Source organism: Triturus cristatus, chromosome 2_1 (assembly GCF_964204655.1).
Source record: "Triturus cristatus chromosome 2_1, aTriCri1.1, whole genome shotgun sequence".
NCBI lineage: Eukaryota > Metazoa > Chordata > Amphibia > Caudata > Salamandridae > Triturus > Triturus cristatus.
The window spans coordinates 553,631,163-553,658,225 of NC_140581.1; the positions used below are offsets into that span (position 1 = coordinate 553,631,163).

Below are 27,063 nucleotides of genomic sequence, written 5' to 3' on the forward strand. Positions count from 1 at the left end.
AAGAAAAGAGCTAGAGTACAGAATAATCCACACTGTATACAAACTGGACGCAATGAAACTGAAAGTGGAAAGCCAGTCAGTTCCTGTGTGAGTGGAACACATTTTATAAATGAACGCGAAATAAGAAAATGCAAAATGTACTATGGCTTGACCTATCAGCAGAAACCCTAGACCATGGGTTAAATATATATATGATAGCTAGACAGAAAGACAGACAGACAGACAGACAGACAGACAGACAGACAGACAGACAGACAGACAGACAGACAGACAGACAGATAGATAGATAGATAGATAGATAGATAGATAGATAGATAGATAGATAGATAGATAGATAGATAGATAGATCGATCATCTGAACAAGTGTGCTAATATACTACCGGGCAAAGGTCAACGCCCATGTTATTACCACAGTACAGCATGACGTTGTCTCACACAATGCAACTTACAATGGCTTGGTCGATGAAACAACTCTTCCATTAGCCACGAGGCTGTCCGGTGTGATTTTATTTAAGTGCATGGATTGAACTCGTATCCTCATTAAATACATTTGCTTATAACAACTAGGCATGGCGAAGCAGCATGGCTTAAACCATATATACACTATGCAGAGACTAATACCCATGTATACAGCAAAGGTGAAGAAGTGAGTCATGCCCCTCCACATGCCCAGCAATGGCAATAAAATAACACATCAGACTGTGCATCTGCATGTGCAAATGTGTGTGTTCGTGTGACACATGCACCTGTGCGCTACATATATGCATTACCCACTTCAAATAAACACACTATAGCTGACCATCACTCCGTCCAGTAATGTATCGGCTCTCTCCTAAGGTTGTATTTTACAGATGTCCTATTACTTAGCAAAAGGCCTTCTTTGCTAATGCGACCCGTGCCAGGCCCTCTTTGTGCCCAGAATCAGATTTCAACCAGAACATCTGAATTCTAAATGGGTTCAAAAGTCCAAGCATTCAAATACTGGATAGGAGTAATCTGAAAATGTCTGCAGTTCTATGACAAACGCCGTGCCTGGTCTAAGTGTGGACTAGGTGTGCCTTCCCAGATGTCAAGGCGTACAATCATAGGATGTCTAAAAAAAAAAAAAACACGGCTCATCAATTGCAGTCAGTTTGACCTGCTGCATATGAAATGAACTTGACTTCCCAGGCAGGGCCAGGCTGCAGATGGTTGTGGGTGGGAAATGCCTCCAGTTTCTTAAGCGATGGAGATGAGCCCCCTCCTCACCCGCCCCCCAGCAGGGAGGCCTGTCACAGGCGGGGCAGGGGCACGGCGCTGCCACTTGCGCCCGAGCGTGGGAATGGCAACGTCCAGCCGTTCACATCCCCTGCACTCCGTTTAACGGAATCAATTAGGACCCCCTCCCCCTCCCGTGTCAGCGCCCTATACGTCCTAATTATTTCAGTTTGGGATGCCAGGGCCGTTCCCTGGCTAGACCTGATCACCCTTGCACAGAAAGGGAAGGGGGAGGCGCATGCACGTGGGCTGTCCTAGCGTAAATGTCACTTTCATTTCCAATGCTGCGCGCAGAGTAAGACACAGAACATTTTTTAACAATTTGGCGGGCGGGGGAAGGATGGGGCGATCTCATCTCCATCACGCCTTTCTGCTTCAGTGGCTTCCTCAAGGAAACCCTCTTAGAACAGAGAAGCATCTGTCCTTGCATTTTGAATAGACGAATACAAAAACAGCCTTCCTTGTGTGTGCGTGAGTCTGTTTCAAGTAAGTGGCTTCTAAATGGAACATTAGCATCCAGTGCAGTCCTTCACAAATTTCTATATTGGATTTTTTTTAAGCCAATTTTTGCAAAGTGTGTTAGCTGTACATGCAATATACACTACAAGGAGCTGTCAAGTATACATTATATTGTTATGTGTAGGCGGAATGACCTGGTGTCTAAGAACCAACAGAGACAGAGTTTATCTCACCCATCTATTTAACAAGAAGGAAATGCCCGAATCATTCACAGTAAATGCACATTAACAAAGAATAGTAAAACACTTCTCCCATTCTTTATACGAACTATTTACCCTTTCACGTATTTTTACTATTGTGTGGGGGATTTGCACCTCTTTTTTCTGCACTAGATTTGGGAGCTGCAGAATAATACTGATCTTCAGCAGTGTATTTCATAAGCAGAAAATCGCATGCACTGTTCACAAAATAAAAACTTTTACAGAAACAGAAAAAGTTGCATACATTACCAGAGAACTCAGTTGTTGTCTTGTGACTTTAAACTAGAGGTCAGATGGCACGTGTAATCTCCATGCCCACCGTTGTTGCATTTTAGAAGGCCATGTGTCCATAATCCACCCAAATAAATAACACAGACATAGGTCCACTGAGTAGAGCCAGCCTTGAGTTCGGCGTGGGCTGTTTCTTCTTCTCCAATCCTGCATGATGATCTTGAAGGAGTTGTTACTTTCGGTTATCTAGCTTTATGACGATCAGTACACTCATACAGCTAGATAACCAAAGATAGCAGCTCGCTTCACACAGCTCGCCGTTGCCTCCCATGACAGCGCCGTGATCCGAAGGCTTTTGATGTTCCTTTGCCACAGTATCCCAGTATCCATCCTGCTGTTGCCATGAAATGTCTCCAGAGGCAGGGTGCACTTGTTACGACCGTCAAACCAGTGCGGATCCCTTCAAACTTCGCTGCCAACTTTTCCACTGACGCATCATTTCCGGTGTGCCAAGGTGGTCCTGGGGTAATGCGTGGACAGGGCAGGTGCAGCCAGGTGGAAGGTGCTGCCGGTGCGGGCTCTGGCACTCCGCAGGCCCCGATCTGCATTGCAAATAACTCCATGCCCGGAAAGTCCCTGGCAGGTAGAGCTCGCAGCCCGCAGAGCACGGAGGGAGCAGCGCCCCCTGTTCCCAGGCCAATGCCAGTCCGCTGCTCGCGTGGCGAGGTGGGCTCGTCCGGCCGGTAGATGCACCGCCAGCCCGGCGGCGGACTGGAAGCTGCTCGGCCGCCCGGGGCTGGGAGGAGGAGGTGCAGGAAGACGCTGTCTCTGCTGCGCAGGAGCCGCCGCTGCCGCTCTGGAAGGAGAGAAGAGAGAGAGAGGGCCATCACTGCGGGGACAGAGCGTGGAGAAGCACGGACAGGGGTCAGAGGTCGCGGGCAGCACAGGGCGGCGCTGACGTCACAGAGGCAGCTCAAGTGCACGGCCAGTGAGGCGCGAGCGCCGGCCTTGCGGCCGAGCCCTGGTACCGCGGCGCGCGGCCCCAGCCCAGCCTGCCCAGAGCAGCCCAGCGGCACCTGCCGCGTGCCGAGGCCCGGTCACCCGCCGGGTCTATGGGAGCCCGCCCCCTCCCGGCAATGAGCAGCAGCGCATGGATATCTATCTGCAGCCTCCCACACATGCTGCCTCTCTGCAGCTCGCCTGTCACGCGCGGGCTGAGGGCGCCCACACAGGCCCTCACTGCCTGCCACGGGAGCCCCGTGGCACCAGGGCCTGCTAGAAACGACTCTGCACCGGCCTCTCTGCTGAAGCGGCTCTCGTCTATGGCGGTTCTCAACGTAGCATGCAGCATCCAGCCATACTGCATTGCATTTCACAGCAACGCCTCTGTCTGTGCATGGCAGTGCTTTCTAGTGTTCTGGATTACTGACAGGCAATGCATTGTGCATGGACATTGGTGTGTATGTGTGTGTGTAAGCACAAAGCCACACGTATCTGAGGTCCATGCCAACGGTGTCTGCTAGCTGATATTTTACATGCTTAGGTATGGGCGACAAAATCACACAGAAGCCCAGTTTGTCATTAGCTTCGGTCACAGAGCCCAACACGAGGCATCCGGGCATGGCACATATGTCGTAATGCCCAATATGCATGTCAGTCATTCATGGACAATGTTTCTATTATGGGAAATGCACTTACATGACGTAATTTTACAACACACAATGTATCATTCGTGCACTGCATGCTTATTTATCGCCACTGGTCTTTAATTCTGCATATTAACTGGCATGCTCACACCCAAACACTGCCCTGTGCTCTCAAGGTCGAATGCAGGCCTCTGGGCCTAACATCATAGATTTATTCTAGCCACGTGTCTTCGAATTCTGCGTGTAGTAAAATGAATATATGCATTCAGAATATTAATTTTGGCAGTATTAAGGGGCACTACAAATGACGACTAGACGAGCATGTTTGTCTTTCGATGTAAAATATATTGCAAATATATTTGCTCATAACAACCGCAACCTCTAGACGGTAAAGTAACTGACATGTTTATGTGTGTGTGTCTGGGCATGCACTATCTTAATATGACTATTGAATCAAAACATTTTATTTTTTAAACTCATGCTAGACAAATATGTTTGTTGCTGTGTACTTTCAACGTCACGTCGGGGGTAGTAAGCGCTATATAAATACAATTACATCCATTTTGGCATGCGTGACATGGGAGCCAGTTTTATAGCAAATCACACTACCTGAACTTTATGATATGCAACTATGGAAGAGGCAGAGTCACCTACCCGGAGTCCATGTTCCTCCGTATAAAGGTGGCGGTCCCCATCTGTACTGACTAATATGTAAAATAACACAGGTGTGTGTGTTTTTTTATACTGGCACCACCGATTATAGCTGGCATGACTGTAGAACACACAGGGTGCATGGTTGCAGCGACCCTGTCTAAACAATTGGCCCTGATGCCGGCCACAACTGACCATTACGGACCCCAGAGTGGTGGCCCTGGATTTGCTTAGAACCGATATGGAGGTGGGGAGGGTGACTCCGCTTGAGTTGACACATGGCTGCATCTTCAGATGGTTGGGCGATGCATTAACGGCCTATTAGGAGCAAACGTTAGCATTGCGTTAACTGGCCATGCCATATTGTTTCACAAAATGGTTGCCATGTTCCTGGCATTTAAAGGCACGGACGCCTGAGTGGACTTGGACATGCATTCCCGGTGTAAGGAACATGTTTGACTTGTGTTTGCTGTAAGCATGTCTTGCACTCCATACTAACGCTCCAAATGGCTTGGGTCGAACCTTATCAGAGAGCGTGGAGGGGGCCATCCATGCTGACATTACAGAGAATGACTGCCACGCATTCCACGTAGCAGTATCAACAGCATTCGCATTGTTTTAGTCATGCATAGCATGAATGTGAAAGCACACGGATCTCACAGTGGATGCACAGGGACGGCTATTATGTGATGTTTTGATTACTGGGGTTGAGATCAGGCCTGCCTTTCGGCACGTGGGCGCTTCCTCTCCGTCAGCAGAGCTGTATATATTGAATGCTGTTAGACATGAGGTGCAAGGTTGCAAGGGGCGCCTCCGTCCTTCCTTTCTGATATAAAAGAAAACAGCAGCCAGGTAGTCGGAGTGCAGCTGTGTGCTTCCACCTCCCCGGATCGGCTCTGTCCTGAAATACAACGCACACATCGCCTAGCTCTGCTATTGTAATGCCCTGTGTGCCCACTTTCGAATAAATCGTAAATGAAGGCTGGGGGGCAAAGCTCTGGGCTGGCCTAGTGTTCGCGAGTTGGGTTCCCTCCATGGTACCAGTGACGTAACGGAAAATGTCCAAGCTGCCTTTGCAAATGCATCAAACCAATTGCCTCCCACAGGAACTTACACATGCAGCACTCGAGGAAAAAACAGGAGTCGTGGTACTGTTTTCTCCGCAATCGCTGACGTAAATGTGAGTGGTTGTGCACCCTGTGCAAAAGGATGGCAGGAAAATCTAGGTCACGCCACAAATTCGTATTTCATATCGGTGGCTTGAATACTTCACAGCGATGCAAGCCCCACCCACGATAATGAGTCGGGCAGCCATTTTACATATGAAAAGGGTTTATACGCAGCTACCTGTCTGTGGTTAATGTCGGGACCAGGCCGTTTCTGCTTTCCAACAACTGCATCGCTTCGTTATCCTCAGAAGAATACAGCTTACAAGCAGGTGTGAACACCAAGTGTCTATATTACCACATACAGCACAGTCATACAATAACGCCCCCGCATATGGGGAATAGGAGACTAGAAACACGCATTCTTAGGAACACATCCGGAAACACAGCATTAGATTGACCAGCAGGAAGGAGGCTATCAAATATGAATGTGCCTGTACTTGCATTTATGGAAGTGGGAGGTGGAAAATGTGCATAAGGATTGTGAAGAGCAGGGGAGAAAGAGAAAAGTGTGAGCTAAAAGGAAAAAGAGCAACAAAGGCAGAATAAGAGCAGGAGGAAAAAGAGAAAATGAAGACGCATAACAAGAGGCAAGAATAATGGTCAAATATAAAGAAAGAAGGGAGTACTAAAAGAAAACAATGAAAAACATCAAGGGCTCGGAAAATTAGAAGAAAGGGGGGATGGAAAGAAAACGTAAAATTTGAAGACAAAATCAGCAGTGGGGAGAGATGGAGGGGATGAAAAATAAAGTGAAAGAAAGGCAAATAAGAAAAAAATACCAATTAGATGAAAATGAGGAGGGAGAATAATAAGACAATAAAGAAAGGGGAGAAGACGAAGAGCATGAACGAGAAAAAAATGACGATAAAAGAGAAGAAAAAGAAAAAGCGAAGAGAAAAAAATAGAGGAGAAGAGGCTAAGAAAAGTAGAGATGATGATGACCACCAGCAAACAATCAAAAAGTAAGAAGAGTCAAACGATAACATTGACATTGATATGTACATGAAATAAAACAAATACACAATATTTAGAAGTAATAAGTTGAATGTGAAAGTGATAAGTGAAAGAATAGCCAAGTAAAAGGATGACAAAAGGTAGAAGGTAGAAAGGTTAGAAAGTGGGATCGGAACAGAAATAAAAACACAAATAGGCGAAATTGAAGAAGAAAAGGAAAATAGGAAGAGGGCGGAGAAGAAGAAAATAAAAGGAAGCCGGGGTGAGCAATAGGAGATGCAATGGAGAAGAACAGTAAACACCTAATAATAAGAATGTGGCTGTAAGGAAAAGAAAAAGTGACACGAAATGAGGGGAACACAGTGAAGAAAGTGGAACCGAGAAGCAGTGGACATCAACAACACACATTAGTAGTAAATTGAAAAAATAAATTGAAATTGAATTAGAAAGAAAAGGAGAAGAACGGAGAAGGGGATGGAAAACGTCTTTGAGGGCTTTTATCCTGTGACCTTTAGGCCTCGCATAGCTGTTAGATAAACTACAGCGCCCAGAAGCCGCCTCTGATTTAGAGCTTTACTAAAGCAATGCATACATAATTAGATGTAGAGATGAGATAAGTTAAAATTACCGTTTCTCCTATTGGTCCTTTGGGTTTTTTCACGAGTTGGTGCCAGTGAGGAGCGGGAATCTGTAAAATAACAAAAGAAGACACAGTTATTTCATGCACTAATATTACACCTCCAAAAGTGGTTACATTCGCAGTGCGACAGAGTCCCTACAATCGAGGTCGCTGTTGTCGGTAACCGAGTGGTTTCACTTCGGAGAAGTTCCTGCCTCCCCCTGTGGCAGGAGTAGTTGCCGCGGCGCCGACTGTGCTCCGCGGTAAATCTAACATGCGTTATTTAATTTAGCCGTAATATCCACCGCGATCAATTGTGGGGTTCATTTTTTCACGAGGAGTTGTGTTGAGTATTAACCCTTTACACAGGCATATTTAATATAGACTATAGCCCACGGCCATTCTGTAGGCAGCGCGGTGTGAACACAAGAGATGTATAGGCGACTGTGCTCTGTATCTAATGGCGTGTGTGTTGGGGGACCACATGAGGCTGCGGCCTCAGATGTACTGTTTGCACGGAGGCCTCCCGGCGCCCGCAGACTGCTACTGACTGCCTGTCTTACTGTGGTCCTGTGCTCGCCCATCACCGGGCCTGGTACCATTGCAGCTGGCACCGGCGCCACTCTATACATGGAGGCCTCCCACGCCACTTCTCACAGACGCAGTGGGGGACTCGGACATCTCACGCACCAGTGGTGGCCTCTGCCCCCAGCCCTGAGTCGGAGCAGCCCTGGCGTCCTACCGAGGGACCGCCACAGGCAACTTCTGGGCTCTCGGGCAACTCGCGTCCTTCGGGTGCCCTCTGTTGTCCCGTCAAGACATCGGGCACTAGCAGCTGGCACTTGAGGGGCTTTTTTTCACAGACCACAGCGTGAGGTGGGACACTTCGTGGTTCCACTCCCTACCTCCTTTTTATTTTTAAATACCACAGACTCGTTTCCCCCCTCCCACCGAATGTAGCGATGTGGCTCCAACTGGCAATGTGTGCACGTGCTTCACATCTCTCTTCTGCAACTCCTCCGTCGCATCTACCCCGGACCCTCTCCACTTATCCACCCCTCCACCGGTCTCCCAGCGCCCCCATCACTGCCACCCACCCTTCCGCTCAGACCCGCGCGTGCGCGGTGTACATCCTCAAAGCATCACACTGCCTTCTCCTGGTCATTCACAAGTACAGGCCACCAGGTAGAGACGGAAACAAACTGCCACCTGTCTTTTAAGAAACAATACAATGGCTGCATTTTTTTTCCTGGGCAGTGTTTTTTTAAGATAGGACTAAATTGCACATTTTCGTTCTACAATTTGAAAAAAAGTACGAAGTACGTGGTATTGTTTCTAGCAGGTATTACAGTCATAATACGTTTAACCCATGCTTTTTCTTTCTTTTTTGCTTTAATTGAAGGACATTTCTTCGCAAAAAAGGTAACGTTAAAACCAAACAATAGTGGGTTGCATCATTGTAATAGCAAGAGTCAGCAAATAACTTGGCTGTAAGCACGTGGATTGTTCTGTCCACATGCGCTTGAATATCTCACGAGGAGAAGCCAAGAGTTGAAATCTAGTGCACGTGTGCAGAAAAATAGCAGGTGGGCATAAACTGCAGGGCTGAATACAAAGACCATCCCTGCTCACACTGGCAGAGTACGTTGTTAGCTGGCACCGGTGTCTGTGGTACCGGGCAGTCCGGGCACCCTGTTGGGCAGCAGGGTCGCGGAGATCCGCGCGGGCTCCTCTCAGACTAGATAGTATGTTACAGATTGGAATTGCGGTTAGCTATCGTTAAGTGAAAAGACTCTTAACAAAAACTGTTGTTTTCGAACTTTTTGTTACTTTCTCTTCCTTTAATATGCAATGCACAGTTTGAATTTCCCTTTAAGTTGCCTCAGATCCCTAAGGAATTTCCTATATTTACCCGAAATTCAACCTGGACCAGCAGGGTCAGCTGCATGGACCCCATGGCACCACCCCATGCCCACCAGGCGCGTACTTACACGGTCTTCAAGGGAGGTTTCGCCTAAAAATGAAGATATCCACATCCGTCGACAAGACAAGCCCTCAAGCGGTCCATCGTCCCGGGCCATGGGATTCGCGATCCTCGGAGCTCTGCAAACACACTTTAGTGCTAGCCGGAGCCTGGCAGCCTCCGTTTAAAAATACCGCTCAATCCCAGCGTGTTATCCCCGCTCCAGCGCCTCCCAGACAGGAAGAAACGATGCTCCTCCAACAGAAGGCGAACTTTTTGCTGCCCTCCGTCCTATCCCCAGAGTTCAGAGGCTGGGGGTGGCGTGTGAGGGTCTAAGGGGGGCAGGGGGGCCGAGAAGAGGTTGTCCAAGGTCTAGTCCAGCCCCCTCCGCCGAACAGGGGGAGGCGCAGGACGTGCTCTGAAACCCAAGCCCAGCCTTTTGTTGGGCCGGACTGAAGCCCCATTGTCCACCCATTGCCACGGTCCTGGCGGTTCCCACCGCGCGCTCCGCCGCGCCACACATAATGAATTTGCACCAAACCCTCTCGTGGTCGCATCCTGACAGACGGAACAAATTAGAAATGTCTCGCCCAGGCAAGAGTGATGGCTACATGTTCCCATTGTGGCCGGGACCGCGCAGACGCATCTACCAACTAACTTTGTCTACTTCCAAAGGACTGTTTAGATCTCCTCAACATAAGAAAAATATCTGCTGAAATAACCTCAGCTGCTTCAATATATATATATATATATATGTATATATTTATATATATGTATATATATGTTTGTGTGTGTGTATTTAATTATTATTTGGGTGCGCTGTTTGCAATTTCTGAAATTCTTCAGTCAAGAGAGACATTAATTACTGGCGGAGTATTACATTATTAAATAATTCATTTATTATTTTGAAGAAAATCAACTTTGATGTTGTCTTTCTGTTATGTAATTGTTGCATTGGTCAATATTGCAGTGTTGTGTACTTAACATTGTCTGTGTGTGAATCAATAGAGATATATCGATCTACGGTAAGGGGGATGTCAGTCCGAAGGGGTGTAAAGGTGTTGACCCCGAGGGAGAGATGGTGACCCGGCATTCCTTCGTGTCTGGAAGTGGGGGTGGGTAATGATATTTGCACATTTAGATTTCTCGTCACGTTTTTGAATGTGAATTAGAACTGGGAGGAGGAGGTATTGAGTGAGGGGCAGTTGGCAATGGGGAGGGAGTGAAGAACACTCTCAGTGGTTTATAGGACCGTGGGTTTTGCGCCAAGCACAGCCTCAGACGAGGGCGACAAACCCATGCCTAGTAACTCGTGGACTTGGACAGTACACGCCAAGCACCCACACCTACAGGGCACTGCCCACAAACCTTTTCCTTCTTCCGGTGTTTTAGAGCAGCACGCCACATAAAAGTGTGTCAGACAAAGAAAGAGCATGTTTAGACGTAGAAGGAAACATTTAAAAATATTTATATTCATTTTATCAGTGTATCATTACAATAATGCATGGTATTTTTATTGATAGCATTCTCATTGTGTCTTCGTTTGAATGAGACCGCCTGATCTATTATGATCTGTTGAGATTTGCTATTCAATATCAGAATACAAGGGTGTCTGTTATATGTATGTTTAATTATTTTAACATTTGAACAGAGACGATGAAAAGGTTCTATTCGGTTTTTTTCAAACACTATCATAACGGACGTGTGGATGTGTGAAACGGGACTGGTAAAAACGACACACGTGTTCAGGGTACACTTCGAAGATTACGAAAAGGCTTCTCGTGACATATTCATAGTTAAACAAAGAATTGAACCTGTTAGGACACACCCCAGTGTTCTCGTTTCCCTCCCTGAGAAAACACCATAGCAGAATCGCCCAGTTTCTTTGTTCTTTTCGTCCCCGAGTCGAGTGTGGCGGGGGTGGGGTGGGGGTTAGGAGACGATTTTGTCAAAGTAGTAGGTGTTTTCTCGACTTTCGAAAACCCGGGGAAACCCTCCCCTCCTCCAATCAGGAGAGAGAAATTAGAGAAAATCAGATCGAGGTGCTCCAATGACCGTTCCTACCTACAAAAACCAATTTCGCGACTGTGATTTGACACCGTTTGTAGTATGTTTCTTGGTGACTTAATAAATTGAGCTTTTCATGAAGGACCTCTGTCATAGGAGTGATGAGCATAGTTACACTTTAAGTGCAATTAACTGAGTCAACATTTTTTAGGGTAAATGCAGAGGATTGGCATACATTATTTCTACGTAATGATGTGTTGGACTCTGAAACATAGGAAAGATCTCATCAAACGTTCGGTGCTTGGTCGTCATTCGGAAAAGCTGAGTCCATCCTAAAGTGAGATCGTGGAGCGACGGTGGTCAACAGCGGAAACCATAATTTCTTGATGCAGAATGTCAGAATCCAATGAAGGGACTCTGATAGTTCAGTTTATCAACCTCGCCCAAGCCACAACAACAGTCAGACATGGCGGCTCCTTTGCTCGCCTTGATGTCGCGCGCCCTCTCTGAGCATCTTGTACGGGTTTTCTGCTTCCCTCAAAGGCCTGGGGTGACTCGGAAGACACAGAGGATGGCAGAAGGATAGGTGGGCAGCTCTGAGACCGGTCGGCCAAGCCAGCCGCAGCAACCCCAGGCAACGTCACGTTCAAGGTCTCTGCGCTGCCTAGCGCGAGGAGCCTGAGCGACGTCAGCGCGCCGCCACCGCCCACGCGCCACCCCCTTTGCGGCGCGCGCAGCCCCTCCCCGCTCTTCTTTGCCCTCCCCCGACAGCCGCCATTTGCATATACATCAAGGAAATTAAAGGGAGGGGGCATTCAAACAATATGCAAATCCCCGCTGATGAGGACTCGCGCCTCCCGCAGCCGCTGATTGCAGACGCGCTAATTTATTATTTGTGTGTTTTCCGTTTTTTTTTAAACAAAGCCGAATGAGGAAAGAGCCGAGAGAGATGGAGGGAAGGGCGGCTAGCCAGCACCCAGGCTGGTGCGGGTACCCGGAGCCATCAGCCCCGCTGCACGCTGTGCAATGGGCACCGCCATCTACACGGCCGGGAGGAGGCTGACATGGCCGCGAAGGGGGCTCCTCCAGACGTCTATGAATAATCAAGGCCGCTGCGCCATTCTGCCTCTCCCTTCTGTTTGGTCGGCGGCCCTGCGTTATTTTAAATATCTGATGCATATGTAAAAGGTATATTTGCATTTTTCCTCATTTTACATATTTGTATTTCGCATGTAATGGCAGTTATCTTGTTTTCATTTTATATGTGTTTTGTTCAGATTATTGTCTTTTATTTTGCAGCCTTCTATATGGAAGGCTCCGTTTTCGTGATGTCTATGTCTTGCAGTTGGTAGATGCGACGGTCAGTGGATTCCCCTTTCCCCCTGTCTTTGCTAGTTTTTCGATCATACTTTGAGCGATTCGCGTCCAATGCACAGACACAAAGACATCAAAAATCTGAAATGCACATTTTGTCACCCAAACCTTCTTCCGAGGGCACATTTAGTGCAGATGGACTCCATATAACCTGGAACCAATGATAATCTTTAAAAAAAAGATCCGCCCTGAAAATTGGCGTATTCGCCGATCTAGGCTGTTCTATCTAAAACGTTAAGCTACCATGGGGTGCCATTTTATTCTGCAATTCTCCTCGCACTTTCTTGTTTTGAAGAGATTCAACATTTAGCAGGCATGATTTAGTGCACAATTATCTTTCTTAAAAACACTTGTAGATGAAGTAGAGCCTTTTTACAATGTATAAAAATTGAATCTTCCATATATTTTTTTTTAACCGCTAGAAATCAAGTGGAAAATAGGCCTGACACATGTCGTAGATGCTTAGCACTCAATATGAAGGCAAAAGTCCCAGGGCAGGTGAAAGAGACGTTCATTGGGCTAATTCAAAATGAATAGCACTCTACGGTTTTACCATTTCAAAACGCAGGTATGCCTCATGCGCCTCGTTGTGAATTGTATCATCGTCAGCCCGCACTGCATATTTATTCTCTCTCACTGTCCCGCATCTCATCCTTTCTCTTGCTCGGCACGCACATACATGTGTGTATGTGTTTGTATATGCGGAAAGCTGTCCTCCCAGAAATATTGTATTAGAAACGTATTAGCCAACCGCATGTAATCGGAGTGCACACCTTGGGCAAACTTACATTTGCCCAAAGTTGGGCATGCACTTATTTCTACCCAGGGCAGGCATCAGATCTAAGAACACATTTGTGAAAACTATAAGATGGCTCAGATCTCCTTTGGTGACGGGAGGCGCCGGACCTGCCTTCACCCAAATTACATGATGTGCGCGTCACTCAGCAAGAGGCTGTCAGAGCAGGCGCAAAATGGCATTCATTTATGGTAATGTCCAATGCACGTGCTCCGACTTTAACATCGAGCAATACTCAAAGCAATATACAGTAATGTTTAGAATGTCGCCACCTCTTGGGAAATTGATTTTCACAAAAACATTTTGAAATTTGTTGAACACCACAGCAGAATATTTATACGAAATGAAAAAAAAAATATATTACAAATTAATGTCTCTAATCATACAGGCAACTCAATCCACATCGAACTATTTCAATATATATATATATATATATATATATATATATATATATATATAGAGAGAGAGAGAGAGAGAGAGAGAGAGAGAGAGAGAGAGAGAGAGAGACAGCGATATTGATGTGTGTGTGTGATTTCCTCGATACATAATCTCACTTGCGCATGTGTGTCTTCATACATAGCGCAATAAGTATAAAGATAGTTACCCATACTTACAATGACACAGCCATTTATTCCAACACATGCATACCTAGTGGTGCGCATCTGTATATATGACAATTGTAGAGAGAGATAGAGCAAGAGATAGCACGCACAGTTGAATGGATGCACACACATACCTATGCGCACACGTAGGTGCAGGCATACATGCACAAGCTCGCGTCTGCAGTTATCCACACTTGAATACAGTAACGGTACCACTGCACAGTCTGCTCGTCTCTACTCAGCCTTAGCATGTGCTCCTGAGGCCGAGGGAAGGCCTTCGCGCTGACTCCCAGAAGCCATCCGTGTCCATGCTTACCGCGTGGGTCGGCGGGAGTGCGTGCCGGTGCTGCGGGGACTGGCGCGCTGGGCCGCGATGCCCATGTCTAGGCCTGTGCGGGGCCGCCTGCTCTGCCCCTGCCTTCCTGGAGTTGCACTGGAGCCTCCAACCCCCCTTTGGCTGCTCTGCCCTCAGCCCCTCATTCCCTCCCCCTCCTTCCCGCCTCCTTCATCCGTTTCCATTCCTCTTTGCTGAACCCCCTCCCAGACAGGGGCAGGCAACAACCTCCCCACGAATCACAGGAGCAGCGCCTGGCATTTGAATACGAGCCTCATCCCTCTGTTCTCCCAGAAAGGGTACTCACCAGACTTCAGCCTCAGATTGGCAGATACCCCCCCCCCTACATCTCTCACTCTCAGGCGCACCCCATTCCCATCGCACACTCCGAGCACTCGCTCCAGCACTTATCTCGCACATATGCATCTAACGTAAAAACTCTGTGAATGAAACACTGGGCGGACACCGCCGCTTGAGTAAATTAGTTGCTATATTGCGCGGGATGATTCAGAAAAAAAAGGAAATTGCGAATTTAAAGGATAGTCCACAGCACCCAGAGTTCCAGGCACTAGTGCATGACGTAACGCGTAAAACTGAAACCGCCGAGGTGCATTCACGCCCACAGGCCCAATACGCCTGCTGCATTCTTTTACATACAATAACATCAACATTTTTTTTTTACTGACAGTCAAGAACAGTAGGTTTCCCGCCCTCTATCAGAGGGTGCGTCGTACATTTCGCACAATGGTCATGTATTTAGCACAGATGCGGGTGCGCTGCCCTCCCCGCCATTATAAGCTCATTAACATCTGCAAGTGATACCTGTGCCTTGGCCCCCAGCAGCCACCCTTCACCTCACCTCTCTACGGCGTGACGCAGACCGGGGCCTCCTCCCACCTCACGGCTCTGACGCATGCTCACCTGACGCAGGTGTTTTTTAACAGGGTTTTTTTTCAGCAAGACGTAGGGCCCCTATATTATCGCTTCCCTCACAGTCAATAAAACAGCTCGCGTACAGTTAACGTGGCCCTGATATTCTAAATATTGAATTTAAAAAGCACGTTTTCCCAAAATAAAATCTGAAGAAGCTCGTAAATACATTTTGGCACACGTAATTTGAACAATGTCATACAAGATACACCGTTGTCGAATCAATTTCATTTAAACTCAGTATGCAAGGTCGTGAAGGGACACACGTCAGAATACAAGTGATCGGTTGTTGCAAACTCAACCACAAACCTCTAAATCTGGGTACGAGGGGTGCCACCTGACGACAGGACGTGTCCAATGTCTAAAGTCAGCACCCCAAAATTGATATCTAGGTTTATTCATCTCTCATATTAATAATAACTCTTTTTGTTTCTTTCGTTCTCTATTTGGATTCCGACATATTGAAATATACCGTTTCCATAATGCCGAAAATGACACACTGCCTACTCATAAGTGTGTTTTACGTCGACTGCCATTGTTACACTTCAAATGCAGAACAAGCCTCTGTGAAACATTATTTGGAGTACCGGTGATATAAATATACCTGGTGCAGTTGTGAAGATCGGGCAGTATTCAAATGTTTTTGTTTTTTAACCTGTACTTGCTTTGCCAAGGGGCACCGTGTCTTCCGCTGCGCCCACAGTCGTTCCCGGGGCGCTCCGAGTGCGCGCTGGCGCCTGGTGGGGCCTAATCCCACTCCGGCTCCTGGCGGGGTCTAAACGGACACTCTTGCTGGTGGGGTCTAAACCCACACTCGCCCCCGGTGCGCACTGATCCCGCACTGGCTCCTGGTGGGGTCTGAGTACACACTCGCTCCCGGTGCCGTCTGAGTCCACCCTGTCTCCTACTGGGGTCTATGCCCACACCGGCCCCTGGAGGGATCTGTGCTCACACCGGCACCTAGAGGGATCTATGCTCACACCGGCCCCTGGTGCGGTCTGCACCCACGCTAGCTCCTTCGGGAGTTAGAGCCTGCGCTATATCCTTGTGCGGTCTAATCCCACACTGGCTCTGGGTGGTGTCTGGGCCTACAGGGGTAGGTCCTGGCACTTCGTGGCTGATGGCGCAGGTACTAATGTGTGTCTGAGGTTGTCGGAATGTGATTCCAAGTTTTAGACGCCTCAGTCCCCCTAGAAAAGGGGGCTCCCTGGTGTTGGCGAAGCTCACCACATAAATTGGTTTCAGTTTTTGCATTCCTGCCGCACAGTGGAATGGTGGCGTGTTTGTTGTAACCAGGCTTATAACTTCTCTCCTCTTGAGGCTGAAAGGGACAAGCGGAGGCCCTGACCTATCTGCGGCTGGTGATGGCCTGGATCACAGGGTGGTCGGGGTAGGACTCTGCCTGCACTGCTGTTCAGGGCGCGGGGAGACAGCGACACCTAGTGTCCGAAATATAAACACGCAGGGTTGGAGCAGGACTCCATTTTACCGCAGGTGGGGAAATGCTGAGAGTACTCTTAGCAACCCTGCTCGCCTCTCGACCCCTTTATAACTCAAGGAACCACTGATAAGAGGACGAACGGCGGCGTGTGAACGCAGGTGCACAACCCATGTCCCCTATAAAACGCCTCGGAAAATAAATCCAGCAATTTGATCTTTATGCGAGAGATTCTTGACTTAATGGACTGCAGCTACTTTTCGTGTGTACCACCTGAGTGCTACTGATGCAATCATAAACTCTGGATTTGATTTAAAAAAAAAAACTATAAAACATTATTATGGCTTGCTTTCATTTTCAGGCAATTTTTTGACCCGCCAATCTGTCAGTTTGACCTGGCGTGGGCACAACAGTACTGCCACCCCCGCCACTCACCAATTGCCCTTCCCAGTGAAGCCCACCTCGATACTCTCAGTTGGAATATTCCATGTGCAGTAGTAAAGGGGCGCATGTGAGTCGCTGGCATGTTTATCTACCTAGACCCAGCCTCAATTAAGATGCACCGCTTTTCACGCGTCTGCGGAGCTTGCAACCGATACCACGCAGTCTACTCGCTGGTCAACGGTTAACGTCTATCTATCTATCTATCTATCTATCTATCTATCTATCTATCTATCTATCTATCTATCTATCTATCTATCTATCTATCTATCTATCTATCTATCTATCTATCTATCTATCTATCTATCTATCTATCTATCAATTAACAAAGCTACCTTAGCGTCATCAAATATTGCGCTATAGAATAGTACATACTTAATTGCCTCCATGTCGGTAATACAACCCTCGTAGTAATGTACAGTAGGTCGCTGTTCGTCTTCTTCCACTCTTTTGCCACTTTGCTCGTTGTGTGCGCGCCTCCCAAACGTGCTGCTCATTGCAGAGTTCCTTCCGGTTGTCTTCGGAAGCGGCTGGGGTGAACTGTGGCCGGAATAGGCCGTGTCACAGGTAGCCTCTCGCCTAGGGTTAAGCTGCGTGCACTATATTTATTTCAAGTCTAGGCGCCGACAATCGGTGAGGGGGTATGCTACAGTGAAATCACATTTGCTTCTACTCTTGCTTGTTTTTGCGCGCCGTGATTTCAGGTCACTATTAAACGAATACCACTAGTCTTCTGAAAACGTAAATACATACAAATATGAAAAGAAAACCCGGCACACCCATTATCAATCCGCTTGTTAGCCAGTCAAAAGTAGCAATTCATTTGTCCTAGTTGTTCTAACCGCTTCTAACCACCTCCTGCTCCCGTGCATACTCCCCCTTCCTCCAGGAGTGGAGCGCGCCGCCTGACGTACACAGCCAATTAGCAGGCAGCAGCTCATTAAGTAAGCTGCACTTGGTTTGGCAGAGGTGGGAGCAGAGGGGGTGACGTCCGCGTATGCACCAATGTCCAGCTAATGGTGCGCACTATTTTACCCACGGCCACGGGTCATTGGTGCATGTGGGGGTTCCTCATCCGGACCCTCACGGGACACACTCCGTGCTCTCCCACCCCTGACCCCTGGAATGAGGCCTTGAACTTGAACCCCAGCCCTGAGCAGACATCCTTTGTGTGGGTCTGTCTGCCTCTCTAGGCGAGGTACTTTTGTGGAGTCTTCTGTAGTGAAAGCTTGCTTCTTTTGTTAGCGTGAGTGTGTTTTTGTGATAGTATGTGCGTGTGTGTGCGCGCTTATGTACGCGTGTGTGTGACGACGCTGGTGCCAACCTGCCTCTGTGGGTGAAGTTGGCATGTTCGTGTGCTCCGTGGGGCCTGCGCTCAAGGTTACCTGCAAACGGAAGAGCCGCTAAGGCAGACGGCCGACACATCGCCACCCCTTCGAGTGACATGCTTGACTCTGGACTGTGATAGTCTGCCTAAAACTGCATTTTAGATATTTAGGTCCACTTCACTTCAGGATACCAGCAAAATAAACACCGGCCATGCCTGCGTAGTTCAAGGTTGCTGTTATCTATTTCTCCTTTTACGAATGCATCAAGTGAAATGACACCCGCAAACAAACTGCAACTTCATCCCTAAATATGCAGTAATCTCATGCAATAGTAAGTTTTATAAGTTCAAATTATAGTCACCGCTTTCTTTTTACATACACTACACAAGCACATCAGATATGTATATTCGCTGAGGACATGCACCTTTAGGTAGTTTGTGGACAGTCATGTTAAATGCTTGTGTGTTAATTGCGTATGCATGTATTATACATTGAACATGGTGAAACACAGACAAACCTCATTTCTTGTATGCTCACGTGCGGGTTGCAGGGGCTATAGAACCACGCTCAGTCTCAGCAACAAACCACAACATATGCACATAACGCGACTCTTTTAATGCACTTAGCTTTGTCAGAAAGTGCCTTCATTCTCTGCCCCGTAACCTAATGTATGCATTTCCTATGCAAATACAAAACCTTACCCGCACGCCATTTGCCATCTAATTACTAAGCGAGGAGGTGGGGTGGTGGGTGTATGGTCTCTTGAGCTTGGATAGCTTGTGGCTCTTCCACTGACAAACCAATCCAAACACAACGTACCAGCAACCTTTACCCTGGCACGGGACGGCTCCGCATCCTTCCGCTGCCGGCTCTATGCAACCGCTCCCTCCGCCAAGACCTGCCCCAGTGCCACAAGAAACATCTCTGCCTGTGAGTTCCTCTGTCGGTACTCACCCTAGCAGCTCCGGTACGCAGGGGCCCTGGGGGCTGCCAGGGAGTAGGGCCCGCCTCTCTTCCTGGGGTCTCCACAGGACGCCGCACTCCCCCACACACACACCCCTGGCCACAGACACGACCCACAAGGCAGTGCCCACGAATCCCGGCTCCAAATGCCCTCCCGTGGACGCAGGTCCGGAGTCCTCCAGCCTCTTTGAATCCGTTGCCCACCCCGGACTGGCTGGCCAGGCATGCCTCTGAAAGGGTGGTCCAATGGTGGGCAGGGTGTGCGCGTTGGCGGTTTAATGAAGCAGGCTCAGAGGGTGCATGTGAGCCCGGCAGCCTGCCGCAGCCCAGCCTCCCGCTCCACAGCCCTCCTGTGCCTGCCAATCGCAGGGCTCGCAGCACCTCCACAACTTACTGCACACGCCTAGATTTATGCACACACACACATGCACACTCCACTTGCACAACTTTACCGCATTGACAGCTTTCGTTTCTTTCCCAAGCCGAATAGAATCAAACATGGCCGACACCCACTTTTAAGAATCGGCACTTTTTAAGTGCACTTAAACTAATTACCACCAGGTGAAATCTGAGCACACGCGCGCAACCGCGGCACTCATCTTCAATTGCTAACGGTCTTCGTTTTTTAAATTAAGCTGGATCATCAAGACTTTTTTTGACTGTACAATATTCGTCGGTTTGCGGTTCGAACTATTCTATTAAACGCACTCTGCTTCTACAGGATTAGGATGTCGATTGTTGGGAGGTGGCGACCCCTCACCGCCTCTATATTCTTATGCTTTATTAGTGCGCATGGGCCTTTTTTATTCGACTTCACCCCACGCGTGCATTCACAATGCCTACATTTATATCTGTGAGCACATTTCGATCACCTTTTTAGTTTATTGGTACGCATAACTTTAATTATATGATACCTGTTTCATTGAAAAGTGCTGAGGTCATTTGCACACATTTCTCATATCTTTAACAAACCTTACACACAGATAGGTTTGTGGCGCGATAAAGCTCCGAATTGATTAAATAAAAAATAGACAATGTGTTATTTTTAAAATAAATCGACTCACGCATTTTGTATATTTTTTGCATTTATGTTATGTTAGAGAAAGAGATTCTATGTTGAGATGTATAAAATTAAAACAATAGGACATGATTATTGGAACTAAAGGAGCGCCAAACAGCCACCGTATCAACTTATTTGAAGATGTTTGGTACATTTTTAAATAAAGAAATTCCCCAAATTTGAAAAAGAAAGAGCACAGTCCTGCATCACGATAAGGAAGCTCGTGAAAGACACAATGCGGTGATTGAGTATTTCTCAAACGAGGCCCAGGTGAGATGCGGTGGAGGGTGGCTTGGAAGGCACGGCATAGAGCGCCATTAGCGCCTGGACCTCCGCTCTGTGCGCACATTCCTGCACAGCAGTTACCTAATCTACCGACCCGCACCGAAACTGTCTGAGGAAGAAGGCAATCGCCCCTTGGGAAATGGTTCATTCCCCAATACCCCCTGCTAGGCCTCGTGCATTGAGACAGCACTCCACTGCACGGATTTAAGCCCTGCGGGTTACAGTTTAGTGATCTCCCAGCAGTAGCGCAATGTGCATTGAACTTGTATTCGGAAAAGTGGACACAACGCCTGTGCCATACACTTAACACACATATACCCTTCACCGCTCATATCAGACTGTGTGACCTTGAACCCATGCCGAGGCACGCTCACGCAGGTCTGGGAAAGGATTTTTAGATGCACACGAACTGCACCATAGAGGGGAAAATTCGAGGTCTTTACTCGTGCCACCCCAGCGCCTAGGGACCGGATATGATGTCCGATCACGTCCACAACCTATTAGTTGTGTCTACAAACAATAGAGAAACGAGGTGCGAGGTGAGCTCGAGCTCGGTGTATATTTAGAAACGTACACATGCTCTTGCACAGCCTGCGCGTTTCAAGAAGTATCCTTTGATCTTGCGGGGAGACGGGAAGAGGGTTTGCGCTCTTCACACCGGCTCATACAATTTGCGGAGTAATCTTTAATTGCGCTACAGTACATTATGATATTTTATTCAGGGAAGGAGTGCGCGGGTCTCGTGTACCTGCGGGCAGCGTGCACTCACCGGTGTGCAGGTGTGCGTTTATTGCGCCTAAAAGCTGTGGGGCAGACTGGTTTGGGGAGAGGGGCAGAGTGGGGGCGCCGGCTGAACACGTGACACTCTATGTTACGGCACAAGGTGCCCCCTGAGGGCACCTGGAAGCACCCTGTGAAGCGCAATGGCGCTGAAGTGCACCCCCGGTGCCAAGCCCACACCGGGCCCATCGTCTCGCCCTTTTCCTTATCAGCAACACAGAGAGCGCGCGCTCAAGTTCTTCTCTTAACCTCATTCCAACATTCACTCAAACTGGAAATGAGTTCAGAAATCACCCCCTAAGCGTGGTATAACCTAATTAGATGTAGTGCTTTACTGCAACGGATATACTATTTAAAACATGATTTGACTGGAAGTTTTCATTTTGATAGACATTTAAGTACTCAAGAATGAACAAAAAAAATGACCTTTCTTTCAAATGTATAACTTTCTTGTTTTTTTTTCTCGACGCATACTCTCAAGCGCTCAATATACCCAGTTGGTACTTGAGTGACATTTCCAGCACATTAGGCCCTCTCAAAGTTTGCCACGTTCAACTATTTGGAAGATACGTTTTTTTTGGGGTGGGGTGTCTTTTAAAATAAATAAATAAATACATACATATATACATATATACATATATACATATATATATATATATATATATATATATATATATATATATATATATATATATATATATATATATATATATATATATTGGTGTGAGATGGAGTTTCAGAGGCTCAATGGCAGAGCAAAGTACTTTTTCAAAATGGTGTCCGGGATGTAGGCACTGGAAGAGCTACTTTTAAAATGGCGGCTATCTCAAGGTCGGATTTGAATGCGACAAGGCGTTTATCCTTCTCCCTCATTATCATCCTTTCCCCCACCAACGCCCTATTCCCGCACTTCCTTTTCTAGGGGTAGGTTTATTTTCTTAACGAATTTCTTCCTGTTCAGACATTTTTAACAAAACAACTTTCTTGCTTTCTTTCTTTCTCTCTCTTTCTTTTTTCTTTTCTTTCTTTCTTTCTTTCTTCTTTCGTTCTTTCTTCTCTCTTCTATTTTCTTTCGTTTCTGCTCTAATTATTTTCTACATTACTTTTATTCTATGTCCTTTGTACTTTTTTATTTCATTCTTTCTTTGTACCCCACCCCCTGATTCTCGCATCACCTGTCTCTGGTCTTTACTCCAATTCTCACTGTATATATTTTTCCCATTTTTCCGTTTATCCTTAGAGCCTTCCTGTCTTTTGTCTCCCTTTTCTCTCTCATTGCTTTATTTTGCATGTTTCCGTGTACATATAATATTGTTATATTGTGTACATATGGCTTATTTGACAATGATGTTATCATTGCAGCGGCTATATTTGTGTAATAACAATTACATTTCAGGTCTGAAAACGAAATAAATAACTTTTTATCGTATTTTGATCTGTCCTTGCCTTTTTATTCCTTAACATTAATTTAAATCACAAAGTTGAGAAAGGGAACTTCAGGGTTCATAGTTTTTTTTGTTTAGATTTTTTACTTACACATTAACACATGGCTAATGAACACATCTATTTCCATATTTTTTCTTCACTTCTTCTCTACGGCGTGATGTAACACACACAAACACATATATTATAAATATAATCTCTCTCTCTCTATATATATATATATATGTGTGTGTGTATATAAGTGTATAATGGTCATAAGGGCTGATAAGCACATCTATTTCTGTATTTTATATATTTTTCTCTTTCTCTTCGAATCTTGGACGTGATGTAACACAGCACAAAAATGTATTATAAATATAATATCTCTCTCTTTATTGTCTGTACTTTATATCGTTCCCTAAGAGGTAACCTCACACTATTCAATATACTTTTGCGCGTGTGTACTTTTTCCATGGTTGTTAAAATATTAATAAACTGATTTACGCTTGAGATCATTTTAATAGAGCTTTCTACTTGTTTTTTTTTTTTTTTAAACATGTTGACATTACTACAGACTGTTCAACTTTCTGCTGTCATGAGCTCCATTTCTGTGCAGTTTATAGCGTGAACAAATTTAAGGAAGACTGCAATGTGAGAGGAACTTTGTCTAATCGTGGTTTCTATCGAATGTCTCCGATTGTGCGGGGTTGTATCATAAGAGTTGTTTTGTTGTTGTACAGAACTGACCCTCTCAGTCTGGAAGGTTCTATTCGCATTGCGGCAGGTGGTCCCGTAGGAATCCGGAGAGATCTGGCGGTGCCCTATGAGGACCGCCCCCTGCACAGATACACACACACCACCCAACCCGCACACAACCAACAGTGCCCTGTGATGAACACCGCCTGCACAGATACAGACACACTACCCAAACCACGGACTACCGCCAGTGCCCTGTGATAGATACCGCCTGCACGGATACACACACACACCACCCAACCCGCACACAACCAACAGTGCCCTGTGATGAACACCGCCTGCACAGATACAGACACACTACCCAAACCACGGACTACCGCCAGTGCCCTGTGATAGATACCGCCTGCACGGATACACATACACACCACCCAACACTGCACACAACCGCCAGTGCCCTGTGATGAATACCGCCTGCACGGATACACATACACACCACCCAACCAGGAGACAATCGCCAGTGCCCTGTGATGAATACCGCCTGCACGGATACACACACACCACCCAACCCGCCTACAACCGCCAGTGCCCTGTGATGAATATCGCCTGCACGGATACACATACACACACCACCCAACCCGCACACAACCGCCAGTGCCCTGTGATGAATACCGCCTGCACGGATACACACACACACCCAACCCGCAGACAACCGCCAGTGTGCTGTGATGAATACTGCCTGCACTGCACATACACACACCACCCAACCCGCAGACAACCCCCAGTGTCCTGTGATGAATAACGCCTGCACATACACACACCACCCAACCCGCAGACAACCGCCACTGTGTGATAAATACCGCCTGCACGGAGACACACACCTCTGTCCACTAAGAACCGCCAGTGTCCTGTGATGAATGCCGCCTGCGCAGATGCTCACACAGCCTTAACTTGCAAAAAATTATACTCTACACTGGTACTTTGTTTCGTACCCTAAACGACTCAAATATGTCCCTTGTAAGTTTATGTTCGGTATATTAAGTGTACACAATAGTTTGTCTTTCACATGGGTCCGCCGTTTGCAACACACGCTAATTCAACCCCATCCAATCAACGAAAGGATCGTACCATTCACTCCAGTGACAATCACTTAAATGACTCAAGCCGCCGGACCTCGGTACAAAGAACACACTGCCAACACGGGACGAACAGGCAGCCACGACACAGGCACCCTACAGCCAGCATAGATACAGCCATACTGTCAAACTAGTGCTCCAGGCAGACAGCCATCATGGAACAGGAAACAGACACAACACAGGGACCCTACAGCAAGCGTGGAGTACAGCCATACTGCCAATAGAGAGCTCCAGACAGGCAGCTATCATGGAACAGGAACCAGACACAACACATTCACCCTACAGCCAGTTTGGAGTACAGCCATACTGCCAATAGAGAGCTCCAGGTAGACAACTATCATGGAACAGGAAGCAGGCATAACAAAGACACCCTACAGCCAGTACTGAGTACAGCAATGCTGCCAATATCGAGCTCCAGGCAGGCAGCCACCATGGAGCAGGGAGCAGACACAACACAGGCTCTCTACAGCCAGTATCGAGTACAGCCATACGGCCAATTTAGAGCTCCAGGCAGGCAGCCATCACGGAACAGGAAGCAAACACAACACAGGCTTGCTACAGCCAGTATCGAGTACAGCCATACTGCCAACATCGTGCGCCATGCAGACATCATTCACAGAACAGGAAACAGACAAGACTAGGGGCCCGATTCACAGAACTAACTTAAGACAAAACCCTAAATTTACTACCATTTTGGTATTCACAGAAGGCACTTACTCATTTTGGTATTCACAGAAGGAACTTACTCATTTCGGTATTCACAGTAGTTAGGAGTCCTAACTTTAAGACTCCTAAATGCCTTCTGTGAATACCGGAAGTCTCAAAATTAGGATTTTTCTCAGTTTAGTAGTAGTAAAGTTAGGAGTCCTAACTTTAGGACTCCTAAACTGAGAAAAATCCTAAGCATAGAGTACAGCCATACTGCCAATATAGAGGTCCAGACAGGCAGCCATCATGGAACAGGAAGCAGACACAACACATTCACCCTACAGCCAGTATAAAGTACAGCCATACTGCCAATATAGAGCTCCAGGCAGGCAGCCATCACGGAACAGGAAGCAGACACAACACAGGCTCGCTACAGCCAATATCGAGTACAGCCATACTGGCAATATAGAGCCCAGGCAGGGAGCCATCATGGAACAGGAAGCAGACACAACACAGGCACCGTACAGCCAGTGTAGATTACAGCCATACTGCCAATATCGTGCTTCATTCAGACATCATTCACAGAACAGGAAACGGACAAGACACAGGCACTCTACAGCCAGCATAAATATGTCATACTGTCAATATAGATCTCCAGGCAGACAGTCATCATGAAACAAACAATCAGCCACAAAACAGTCACCCTATAGCCAGTATAGAGTACCGCCAAACTGTCAACATAGTGCTCCACGTAGACAGCCATCACAGAACAGGAAGCAGGCACAACACAGGCTCCCAACAACCAGTATCGAGTACAGCCATACAGCCAGAATAGAGCTCCAGGCAGGCAACCATCATGGATCAAGAAGCAGACACAACACATTCACCCTACAGCCAGTATAAAGTACAGCCATACTGCCAATATAGAGCTCCAGGCAGGCAGCCATCATGGAACAGGAAGAAGACACAACACATTCACCCTACAGCCAGTATAAAGTACAGCCATACTGCCAGTATAGAGCTCCAGGCAGGCAGCCATCATGGAACAGGAAGCAGACACAACACAGGGACCCTACAGCCAGCATAGAGTACAGTCATACTGCCAATATAGAGCTCCAGACAGGCAGCCATCATGGAACAGGAAGCAGACACAACACATTCACCCTACAGCCAGTATAAAGTACAGCCCTACTGCCAATATAGAGCTCCAGGCAGGCAGCCATCCTGGAACAGGAAGAAGACACAACACATTCACCCTTCAGCCAGTATGCCAAGCGCGAAATATAATGAAGCGCGCACTTAGGACTCGGCCCCCCGGGCACCCGGTCACGCCCCCCCTTGGTGGTTCTCATCGATGGATTAAACGGGACTGCAGCAAGAATTACTTCTGGGTCAGCGACGACGTGACGTCACTTCCGTCCGGATCCGGCACCCCGAGGGGGGGAGTGTGCGTGGGCCTACTTAGGGCAACTTGCCCTTGTCCTTGCCCTCTCTTTCTTACTGCGCCGGTCCCGGTATGCAGGGGTCTCCTTTAATCGAAAAAAGCCTTAACACCCTTGAGGGGTCCCAGCTATGTAGGTTCTGGTTGACCGAACGGGGATCAGTGTCAGTTTGGCG

The 27,063-nt window shown here is 47.3% G+C and overlaps 1 long non-coding RNA gene across 2 annotated transcripts in view; it reads right to left on the minus strand.

The window, feature by feature from the left end:
• The window catches only part of LOC146865619 (uncharacterized), an 84,369-nt gene extending 64,753 nt beyond the window's left edge, over positions 1 to 19,616 (minus strand). Inside the window, exons 1-2 of one of the 2 annotated variants that reach the window (XR_014976664.1) lie at positions 19,414 to 19,616; positions 7,256 to 7,315 (exon numbers count right to left, since the gene is read on the minus strand). This is a non-coding gene — a long non-coding RNA (uncharacterized LOC146865619). Of the gene's footprint in view, positions 1 to 7,255; positions 7,316 to 9,237; positions 9,413 to 19,413 lie in introns of those variants that run through there. The other variant, XR_014976663.1, reaches the window with a different exon arrangement.
• Between the last annotated feature and the right edge of the window lie 7,447 nt (positions 19,617 to 27,063).